The following is an 11,617-nucleotide window of genomic DNA, read 5'->3' on the forward strand; positions in this document are numbered from 1 at the left end:
TTTATGCTTGCATGGAAGATCTCATGGATTTAACCTTCTCACCAGAGCAAGGTTCTTTTTTTAAGAAGAGGTATGGCCTGCTGGGAGTCTCTCCCATCCCCCCTCCAGTCCACCATCATTTCTGGTAGGAGTCAGGTAACATAATGGTGGCAGTCCTTATTAATACAGGTTGGTTTGTCTCTAGGTTCCACCATGAAGATTCTGAAGAGCCTCCAGAGACGATATGTCCAGAACTAAACTTAGTTCTGTCGTTACCAGCTGTGTGCAATTGTCTTTGGCAAGTTATCTAGAAGTGTTGTGCCTCCTTTTCTTCATCTGATAAATGGGTCATAAGAACATTTGGCACCCTGTGTGGGTGTCAAGGGATGACAGGTGTATTCAGTCATCCGTCCTTGGAGTCAGAAATGGAAGGATTGTGAGTTTGAGCCTGGATGCATAGCAAGTTCCTGTCTGGAAAAGTGAAGAGGAATGGAGGGCTGGGGACATAGATCAGAGGCAGAACACTTGCCTAACAGGGCCCTGGACTCTACTCCAGGGCCCAGCATCACTGGGATTTCCTGATAATTTAAATATCACATTTGGTCCATAAGGGAATTCTGAAGACTAAATGAGTTAGGAAGGGTGCCTTTCTATGTGACCATTGTTATCAGCACCACTATCCTCATCTTTACTACCACCTCCATCTTCAACATCATCACTATCATCGCTATCCTCTCATCACCATATTCAACATCACCGCCCTGTCATCATCCTGCTACCACCATCGTCATCAACATCACCATCATGAACATCATCATTCCCACTGTTGTCATGACAGCCATCATCAATACCACCATCAATACCTCCATCTCCATCACCATCAATACCATCATCCCCCATCATCAATACCGCCATTAATACCATGCCACCGCCGCCACCGATACCACCATCATCTTCATCAAATATCACTATTAATACCTCCATCACCATCACCATCAATACGCCATCAATAACACCGCCCCCCCCACCAGCACCATCATCAATACCACCATCAACACCATCATCTACCATCACCATCAATATCTTCATCACCACTATCTCCATCACTACACCATCAGAAAACTGTACCAATCTCTTTTACCGTCCAGGACAGAACAACAAACACAAACTTCCCTGATTTGTTCTATGTAGATCCCAGCCTCCAATTGTTAATTGTGTGTGTATTTAGGTGGGAGAAAGTATGGGGAGAGGTTAGGAACCTAGATCAAAGCCCATGGTTTGGGGGAAAGGGCTTAAGGGAGGGACGGTGGAGAAGGTAATAGAATACCTCTGTGATATGACAGTGGAGAAGATGGGGGATGATAGGGGTGGGAAGGTGTAGTAGGGACAGGTGATTGGAGATTTGTGAAGAAGAGTGGGGGGGGGGGAAGTAAACCAAAACTAAGCGTGCATGAATGAGAAAGGCAAATTCCCATGATTTGCGTAGGGAACTGGGCACCAGGCGCCAGGACCCTGGGTGGTGAGTAGGCAGAGAAGAGACTGTGAAGAGTGCTGGGTAGAAGACTGGCTCTTCCTGTGCCCTTATCTGAGGCCATTTTTGCAGAGAACGTTGCCGTTCCCCTTCCCTTTCCTCCCTGCTGCTATTCATGATCCACTGCCCATCAGTCAAGCGCCTGCCCTTGCCTATCAGTTACTTTTGTGTCACCTCAACAAAATGTCTGGCAGAACTTAAAAGAAGAAAGGATTGCTGTAGGCTCCGGGTTTCAGAAGGCTCGGTCTGCCTTGAAGGGACCTGGGGAGGGAGGCTAGCTCACGTTGTGGAGATCAAGAAGCAGTCAAGGGACTCACTCACGATGATCTGCTTCTTCCAGCTAGTTCCTTCCTCCCAATGTCATCAGAACTACCCAGAATAATGCAAGCTGGACCATGAGCACCCAACATATTAGCTTGTGGGAGCTACGTTAAGTTCAAACCATAGCATGGTTCTTCTAGGTGTCTAGGTGGGGCTTGGGAGAGGGTAGCAAGGCTGGCAAGCAAGGAGCAAACACGCAAAGCACAGTGCAGATCCTTCTCTATAGGAAGGAAGTGGAGTAAGGTTCACGATGATCAGCAGTGGATAATTCACTGTTCTTTTAAGGAGCTGGGAAAGCGCTGCGTTTACAGATGCAGGAGCATGCCTGGGAAAGACCTCAGACTGTGCACGCAGGCAGGAGGGAGGGAGGCAAGAGGGAATGAGTGGCCGTGGGGACTACCCTCAAACACGTGGCCTTAGCAAAGTCACGAGGTTCACATACAACTAAGACGAAAATGGAGAACACAGGGAGGCTAGGGAGACGGCTCGGCTGGTAACTTCACAGGAACTTCATTCTGAGGGTATGGTGACACACGGGTGAGGCGGAGGCAGAGAAGGTGGGGCTCTGGGGCTCATCAGGCAGCCTGGTTAACCTGGTGAATTCAAAGGTTCTGTCTCAGTAAAAGGTAGATGGCACCTGAGGAATGACACCGAAGCTTTTCATATGGCCTACACACATGCACACGCGTGCATGTGCGTAGGCACGCACACACGCACATGCACACACACACACACACACACACACACACAGAGGGGGTGATTAAAATGTGTTCATCTCCTAAATACCTAATTCCATCATAGCATATCCCCTCCCTCCAATTTGTTGTATTTGTGGAACGTTCTGAGCCTTAGCTCCATGAGACTCATGTAATATACCAACTCACGGACACAGATAAGTTGGGGGAGGGATGTGGAGCCTCTATCATCTGAGGGGACCATCTGGCTTGTTCAAGGGCTAATGGTCCCATTCCCTTCCGGAGGATGACCTATAGAGAGATAAAAGCCACAATGCCACTACCAACTCCCAAGATGCTACATCAACTCAAGTGGTCAATAATGGCGTTCTCTCTGCTGAATGCTTCTCCTCCTTCAGTAGTTCTCTATGCCCTGTGGCAATATTTGTGAACCGCAGATGCTGGGGGAGGGGCAGACTGGTTCCATTAGGCAGCTTCCTAGTTCTTCTACCCACCCTGTGTCACCTGGGATCGGTCTCCCTGTTGTTCCGATCTCCGTTGAGGACTCACTGGGAGCATGTTCTGAAAAGGCCTCTCCAAGCAGCTGGCTCTCTCAAATGAGCTCATTCTGCCTTTCCCTCTCTTCTGTTCTCTTCCGTGAGGCTGAGTTTAAGAGCAAAGCAGAATTGGCTTTTAAACAGCAGTATGTGTCATCCAAATAAATACATTTCACTGGGGAAAACATGCTAAATATGATATTCCCGTGAGTCACGGAACATCTGTGCTGGCTCTGAAGCATAAGTAATAAGGATCGAAGAATGGGGTAAGATCACATTTCAAAATGGGCCACACACCAAAAGCAGGACGTGGTTACCTTCTGGTGCCTTGTTTGGTTTTCCTGAGCTACTACGGAAAGCACGTTGACCGAAATGAATAGCATCTAAAGTCTATCCAGGGTCCACAGAACTCAGTACAGATTTCTCCTTAATGGAGGCAGAGGAGATGACCAGAGAGAATTCTATAAAGTTGCATGAACAGATCTGCCCTTGCATGGATTCCTATTATGGTTGTGTGTGTTCATGTGTTTGTGCAGCTGCACATATATGTGCAGGTCTGTGTGTGTACATGCAGAGGCCAAAGGCTAACAATGGCTGTCATTCCTTAGGCATCATCTACCTTTGTTGTATGTTTCTGTGGTGTGTATTCATGTGTGTATATATGCTTGGTTATGTGGGTGCGCGTGTGCATCTTTGTATGTCTACACATGCGTGTGTGTGTGTGTGTGTGTGTGTGTGTGTGTGTGTGTGTGTGTGTGCATGTAGAGGCTCAAGGTTAACATCAGATGTTTTCCTCGATAACTCTCCACTTTATTTGTTGAGGCAGGGTCTCTCGATTAAACCAAGAGCTTGTCAATTAGCCTAGTCTAATAGCTTGCTAACCCGAGATCCCATTCTCTTCCTCCCAAATGCTGGGATTACAGGTGATAGCATGCTTGCCTGCATTTTATGTAAATTCTGTCTAGTCCTCACATTTGCCCAAAAACACTTTATCCATTGAGTCATCTCCCGGCCCCTGTCACCTGCTTTGTGGGACAGGGTCTCTCACATGTCAGGTCTCTCACTGAATAGGCAAGGCTATCTGGCCAGAAATCTCCAGAAATATCAAGAAATATGCCTGTCTTCAACCCCCAGGACCGAGACTACAAGAACATACCATAACACTGGGCCTTCTTTAAAAATCATAGGTTCTGGGGATGGGCGCAGTATGCCTGCCTAGCTTTTATGGGGTTTCTGGGATCTAAGCTCACAAGGCAATCACGTCACCAACTGAGCTATCCATCTCCCCAACTCCCTCTTACGATGTTAAAAGATTGACTCAAACCTGACTTGCTCTCTACACATTCTAAAGTACCTTGCCAAATATCGTGGATGCTGGGCTCACAAACAAATGAGGCAATATTTGCAAAGCTATTTTGGAAAGAAAGAATGGATTTAGGAAAAAGACATGCCCTGGAGGGCTGGGAGATAGCCCAGGATGTAAAAACACTTAATGTTCAATCATGAGAACCGGAGTCAGGTCCCCTGGAAATCAAGCTTTAAAACAAACCAAACAAAACTGGGTACTGTGGGGGCAGATCTGTAACACAGAGGCAAAGAGAAGGGAATCTCCAGGGTTCACTGGACAGCCCACTTAGCCAAGTGCAGACTTAGTGAGAGGCCTTGTCTCAAACTACTGAGGTGGAGAACCATAGAGACAGACACCCAGCATTGGCCTTTGCCCTTCCCATTAAAAGACCCCCTCCCAAAAAGGGAATTGTACAAGCCCAAGACCCTCAACTATAGAAATAAAAAATAAGTTTTTAGATATGTGGGACAAGCTGACCCATCATTTAGACGAAACAGACCAGAAAAGAAAACAAAATGCAGAAACCAGACTAAATTATGGGCACTGCTCCATGGGCCACCTGGCAGGAAAAAGAAAAAGTCCCTGACCCCCCCGGAAGCCCTGACCACCATGTACTTTTTGCTAACTCACTGTTATGATTATAGCCAAAATAGGTAACATACACGTATACCTCATTTACTCCACCAATCACATCCCTGTAACCATGCATCTGCTTCTGTAAGCCTGCTTCTGCTCCCAATACACTATAAAAACCCGTCCCTGGTTCTGCTAGGCGCGCCAGTCTTCCAAATTGACTGGGACGCCCACAGATACCTGTGTATCCTGATCAATAAAAATCCTCTTACAGATTACAGCCGGTGGACTCGGACTGGTCATTGGGGCTTGAGGATCTCCCTCCTGAGGGAAGATTCTCTCTGAGAGTCTTACATATGGGGGCTCGTCCGGGATCGGAGATCCTCTGCCTAGAGACCACCGACCACCCACCGGGAGGTAAGCTGGCCAGTGTTTGTCTTGTCCTGTCTTGTCTTGCTTTGTGACTTGTTCTGTAAATGCTTAGTTACTTGGCTTGGGTCTATACCGTTTGTATTTGGGCGGGCCAGAGAAGGAGCTGACGAGCTCAGACTTCTCCCCCGCAGCCCTGGAAGACGTTCCAAGGGTGTTTGGAGCCCAGTTTTTTGGGGGGCTCAGCCTGTATCAGAAGGATACGTGGTTTTGGGTTGGAGGAGAGAGGAGAGAGCCGGATCCACTGAAGGATCCGGACCCTCGTCGCCTCTGTCTAAATTTTTGGTTTCAGTTTGACACCGAAGCTGCGCGGTGCGTCTGTCTGTTGCTTGTTTGACTGTTGAAATTGTTTGTCTTCTTTGTGTCCTAATTTTCTTTGAATATCTGTGGAAATTGGTTATAGGATGCTTTGTCTTGGTCTTGTTTGTCTGGGTTGTTTTCTGTGGTATTGTCCAGTGTCTTTTTGGCTTTTGTTTCGTTTTTGGACTTTGGATAGACGACTGTGTTTAAAATCTTGGACTGACGACTATGTTTAAAATCATGAAACTGTTTGCTTTGTTTGTCAAGGAGTTTTACTTGGTCCTCTTGGTGCTTAACTTGGAAATAATTTGCTTGAGAAAAATTGTTTTCTGCTGGGGAGTTTTATCTTTCTCTCTTGGGCCTCCTCCCCAGGGAAAGATGCCCCTCCCTTTGCTCCCCTTGTCCAGTCTAGCTGCCGTTAACAGTTGTGTATGAAGAACTCCAGGTTAGTGAGTGACCCTGTCTGAAGCAGGTATTAACAAGAGCCTGAAAGCTTTACCTTAGATCCTGAAGAAAAATTCTCCCTGTTGCTTAAACATTCACAGCTTCTAAGGAAGGGACAACACAGAGTAGGAAAATGTAGGGGCTGAGGGTGACAAACATACAGGCCTGCTAGCAAGTTGCAGGCTGCTCGTGGGCAGTGGCGCAGCTCAGGCCAAGTCAGCGTAAGAGGAGTTTCAAGGTGATGAGGCCGGCTGGGGTTGACGCTTTGACAACAAAACGATAATATAGAGTTAGTGGTTGTTTTATGAGACTTTTGGCCCTGAAAAAATAATAATTCCAGTTGCTGCCTTCAGTGACCAGACCTTCAACACTTGCTCACAGAAGGAGAGTGTTCATTAAGAGAAGTTCTTTAAGGGAGCCTGCCTTATCTGCTGGCCCTATTCTAAGAGAGGAGTTGATCTCCAACATTAAGTAACCTTCCCTGTTAGTCATCATTGACATGGAGAGTGCCTTTGATCCTATCCCCACAGCAGCCAGTTCCTGCCCCTGTGGTCAAAATGCCCCAGGTTGGGGGACAGAGAAGCCCCTAAAATAGTTTCAAAAAGAATCTACAACAAACTGTGAAGAACTTTGTTTTGCCAGTCAAAATTTAGAATTCAGGCTTTGGCTGTGGCCAAGGTCAGTATTAATGTTTTCTTTTCCATGGGCCTTTAGCCCACTGAGACAGTTTGGTAAAGGGCTGCTACTGAGGTCCTAAAAGTCCCAGGTGAACTGGTTACAATTCTTTTGTCAGCCACTTGGCATCTAGCACCCAGGTCCTAACCATCTCTCCATCCTTTTGTTATTAGTTCTTAAGTCCAGAGAGATAGTCGGTAACAGATCAGTTCCCTCTCTGCTTGCCGTTCTGTTTCACAGACACAAAGCTTGTGCTTATTTTTACAACAGCCTTTTTGTCCCAAAAAGTCCTCCTGGTTTAGCTGTGTGACTAAATGCTATTTGTCCTCTTCAGTGGACCTCTATTCTCAAGATTCTCTTGTTTTCTCACCATCCCATTTGAGATGCTTGTTAGTAACTGTTACAGGTCTTCTTTACCACCGAGGAAAGACAGAATCCTACTGAAGGCCAGAAAGAATGTTCCAGACATGGATAGAAGACCCTCACTCCTGACTGTTGACTTGAATACCCCTGAAGGTAGGGAGTGCTCCGGGTCTGCCGCCAGGCTCCAAGGGTGGGTCTCTGAGGGGCTGGAAAATGCCCCACCAATCTGGCTAAGATAAGAAAAAGATATAAAGAGAGAAAGTTACAAAAATTTGAAGGGTTAAGCTAAGTTGCTGAGAGTTAGTATAAGTTGCAGAGAAAGTAAAGTTAAAGTGTAGTTACATAAGTAGACAGCATCTAATAGCTGTAGAGGAAGATGCAAAAGATATGAGAGAGAGACTGAGGAAGAGAAAGAGGAAAAAAGGTAAAAAGAGCAGGAAGCTAAGGAAGAAAAGAGACAAAAAAAAGAAGAAGCTAGAGAGCTAAAGAGAGATAAAAGATAGGAGAGAAATATATACTGGCCACAGTAGTTAGGGAACCTAGGAAGACAGTACCTGGCAACAGAAGAGAATTCCTAGCTAAAGATCAGTGTGCCTATCGCAAGGAAAAAGGACACTGGGTGAGGGACTGCCCCAGGAAGAACAAGAGGGGCCTCTCCAGCAGCCCGGAAGGCAAGCCTCTTGGTCCTAGAGTGCTGGCTATGCGCAAAGATAGAAGGGAAGCCTGCCCAGTTGTTTTGTGAATACGGGGGCCCAACACTCTGTGCTCCTACGCCCAAATGGGCTAGTGTCCAGCAAAAGACCTTGAGTACAGGGGACTACCGACAACAAATGATACTCATGGACTACCCGAAGAACGGTGGACCTTGGCATGGGCCGGGTATCCCACTTGTTCCTTGTGATCCCAGACTGCCCCTACGAGTCTAAACCCTGCAACCCTGCTCCCAGACCCCGGCCTAGACACCCCCCTTCATGACTGTCAGCAGGAGCTCACTAAAGCACAGGAGTGACATAAAGATCAGACTGATCAGCCAACAGAGGGGGTAGATGCCATCTGGTTCATAGATGGGAGCAGCTTCTTAGAGAAGAAAAAAAAGATGGGCTGGGGCAGCAGTGGTAGATAGAAACAGAATCATATGGGCTCAGGCCCTACCAGAAGACACTTCTACTCAGAGGGTAGAGCTCGCTCCCCTCACCAAAGCCCTTGGACTGAGAAAGGGACTTAACATCTATGTGGACAGCACGTATGCCTTTGCTACAGCCCATCAGCAGAGGGGCCTGCTGACATCTGAGGACAAGAAAAAAAAAAAAGAGATTCTGGCTCTGTTAAGGGCCCTACATGACCCAGCCAGGCCGAGGAAGAGACTCTGGTACACCTCAACGAGAAAGAAGATCCTGCTACAATTTTTACAGGCAGAGGCCATGGTAAAACAAATATATCAATGGACTCACTTAGGGGTAAGCAAACTCATCCAGACGTTTTCAAAAACTAAATATTATGTTACAGGTCTCATGTATCTCGTGGAACAGATAGTGCACTGATGTATACCATGCCAAAAGGTAACTGTTTTCAGAAAAGTTGACTGTGGTAGGAGGCTCCGTGGGGAACGGCCTGGATACTACTGAAAAGTGGACTTCACAGAGATAAAACCAGGAAAATATGGTTATAAATGTCTCCTAGTGTTTACAGATATCTTTTCAGAAATAAGTAGAAGCTTTCCCCACCAAGCAAGAGACGGCCTCAATAGTCATCAAGAAGATACTAGAAGAAATCTTCCACAGGTCTGGAGTGCCCAAGGTAATCTGGTCAGACAACAGCCCTACTTTCGTTGCCAAGGTAAGCCAGGGTGTGGCCAAGTATTTAGAGGTTGATTAAAAATTACGTTATATTTACAGACCTCAAAGTTCAGGACAGGTAGAATAAATAAATAAGACTCTAAAAGAGACCCTGACCAAATTGACCATGGAGACTGGCATAGACTGGGTGACACTCCTTCCCTCTTGCTCTCTTCAGAGCAAGAAATACCCCTTCCAGATTCAGCTTTACCCCCTTTGAGATCTTATATGGGGCCTCAGCTCCCCTGACTGTATTAGATGATGTTACTGAACAAACATGTCATAATAATAATGATTTGTATGCCAGGCTAAAAGACCTACAGGTGATACAGAAAGAAATCTGCTCAGAGCTGACAGCAGCCTATGCCCCGGAGACCCCTGAGACATGTCATCAATTCCAGGTTAGAGACTACAGCTACACTGAACCCAGACACTCGAGCCTCGCTGGAAAGGACTGTACCTGGTGCTGCTGACCACCCTGACAGCCGTCAATTCTCAGCCCTCACCAGCAGCGTACTAGCTGTTGGGGCTGAGAGCTGGGACCTAGAGAGACACTCAGATCTTCAAAAAGCTCCCTAGACTTAAGTGACTGAGAGGTTGCTATAATGCTCACTTGAGGAGTGTGTTTTAGAAACAAAAATTTCATGTTTGCCTGTTTGCCCTGGGTTCCCTCAGAATAGGTATAAAGATAGGCTTGATTTTTATTACAAATGATATAACATTACATATGTTAGTACTCCTAACACTTCTTGGGACTGTGCCTCAGGGATCACAACCTATATAAGTTTAAAAGTTCTAAAAGACCTTGGTGTATAGGTTCAGATAGTGTCCAGATTAGAATCCTGATGCTAAAGACTTAATAAGACACAAAAGAGAGTTGAGAATTATTTAAGGCTATCTAGGTGCTACAAGGGCAGCACAAGGACATCTGCTGTTGCCCTACAATACAAGGCTTATAGAGAATTCAGAACTGCCATTGACTCAGATATAAAAAGAGTAAAAAAAGACTTTTTAGCTGACCTCCAAGAACACCTAACCTCCCTCTCAGAGGTAGTCTTCAAAATAAGAGAAGATTAGACCTGATATTCCTTAAAGAAAGAGTCTGTGTGCTACAATAAAAAAAAAATATTGTTTCTATACAGATCAGACAGAAATAATAAGAGATATAGTCTTTCAGTCATTCAAACTTTTGTGCTGAGACAACAGTATTAGATGGTAAAACAACAACAACAACAAAAAAACCAGAGGTACCTTAACCAAGTTGAGTGGAAGATTCCACTCAAGGACAAAAAGAAAATGGGGGAATAAAAGACCCCCTCCCAAAAAGGGAATTGTACAAGCCCAAGACCCTCAACTATAGAAATAAAAAATAAGTTTTTAGATATGTGGGACAAGCTGACCCATCATTTAGACGAAACAGACCAGAAAAGAAAACAAAATGCAGAAACCAGACTAAATTATGGGCACTGCTCCATGGGCCACCTGGCAGGAAAAAGAAAAAGTCCCTGACCCCCCGGAAGCCCTGACCACCATGTACTTTTTGCTAACTCACTGTTATGATTATAGCCAAAATAGGTAACATACACGTATACCTCATTTACTCCACCAATCACATCCCTGTAACCATGCATCTGCTTCTGTAAGCCTGCTTCTGCTCCCAATACACTATAAAAACCCGTCCCTGGTTCTGCTAGGCGCGCCAGTCTTCCAAATTGACTGGGACGCCCACAGATACCTGTGTATCCTGATCAATAAAAATCCTCTTACAGATTACAGCCGGTGGACTCGGACTGGTCATTGGGGCTTGAGGATCTCCCTCCTGAGGGAAGATTCTCTCTGAGAGTCTTACACCATGTGCGTATAAAGATGAACGCACCTGAATAACACATACTCCGGAGGAGTGTGTACACATAACACACACATACACACATACACATACTTTGCACTTGTGCGTGTCACAAGAGGATGCCTCTGCCATAATTAGGTCCTAGAAATTCAAAAATCAGGAAGCAGTAGGGTTAAACAAACACATTTAAATGTCCATTTTGTTTTACTTTCCCCAAGTGACGTCAGTTGTACATGTTCCTAGCCTAATTAATGAGAAGTCACTCATGTCGCTGCAGAGGAAGGCTCACCACTACATATCTTTTCTGAGCCTTTAAGTCTCCCTGCCAGTTGTGCCCATTTTCTTGAGACACTTTTCAAATTAAAATAAATCATTTTCCCCTTTCTCTTTCCTCCCTTTAGCCCTCTCCAGATCTTCCCATCACTCCCTCTCAAGTCCATGGTCTCTTGTTTTTTATTACTGATTGTGGTCGGTGTGTGTGTGTGTGTGTGTGTGTGTGTGTGTGTGTGTGTGTGTGTGTATGTGTGTCTGTGTCTGTGTGTGTGTGCGCACGTTCGTGCATGACATATTAATGTAAGCTACTGGGTCTCACATATGCATATATTTGTATATATCAATTGGTAGCTAGATAGATGATAGATAGATAGATGATAGGTAGATAGATAGATAGATAGATAGATAGATAGATAGATAGATAGATAGATAGATAGATAGATAGTAGGTAGATAGATACATAGATGGT

General features: G+C 45.6%; 1 long non-coding RNA gene across 7 annotated transcripts; it reads left to right on the forward strand.

Moving 5' to 3' along the window:
• The first annotated feature begins 5,309 nt into the window (after positions 1–5,309).
• Positions 5,310–10,803, forward strand: LOC148002211 (uncharacterized). Of its 7 annotated transcripts, none has more exons than XR_015634226.1 (6): positions 5,310–5,400; positions 7,226–7,347; positions 8,455–8,618; positions 8,701–8,753; positions 8,896–9,030; positions 9,337–10,803. It is a non-coding gene; the product is annotated as an uncharacterized LOC148002211 (long non-coding RNA). The 7 variants fall into 7 exon arrangements; XR_015634227.1 differs by having other exon boundaries at positions 9,431–10,803; XR_015634231.1 differs by having other exon boundaries at positions 7,238–7,347; positions 8,875–9,030; positions 9,431–10,803.
• Positions 10,804–11,617: the final 814 nt, after the last annotated feature.

The sequence above is a fragment of the Rattus norvegicus genome, chromosome 12 (genome assembly GCF_021556685.1).
Source record: "Rattus norvegicus strain SHRSP/BbbUtx chromosome 12, alternate assembly SHRSP_T2T, whole genome shotgun sequence".
Taxonomy (NCBI): domain Eukaryota; kingdom Metazoa; phylum Chordata; class Mammalia; order Rodentia; family Muridae; genus Rattus; species Rattus norvegicus.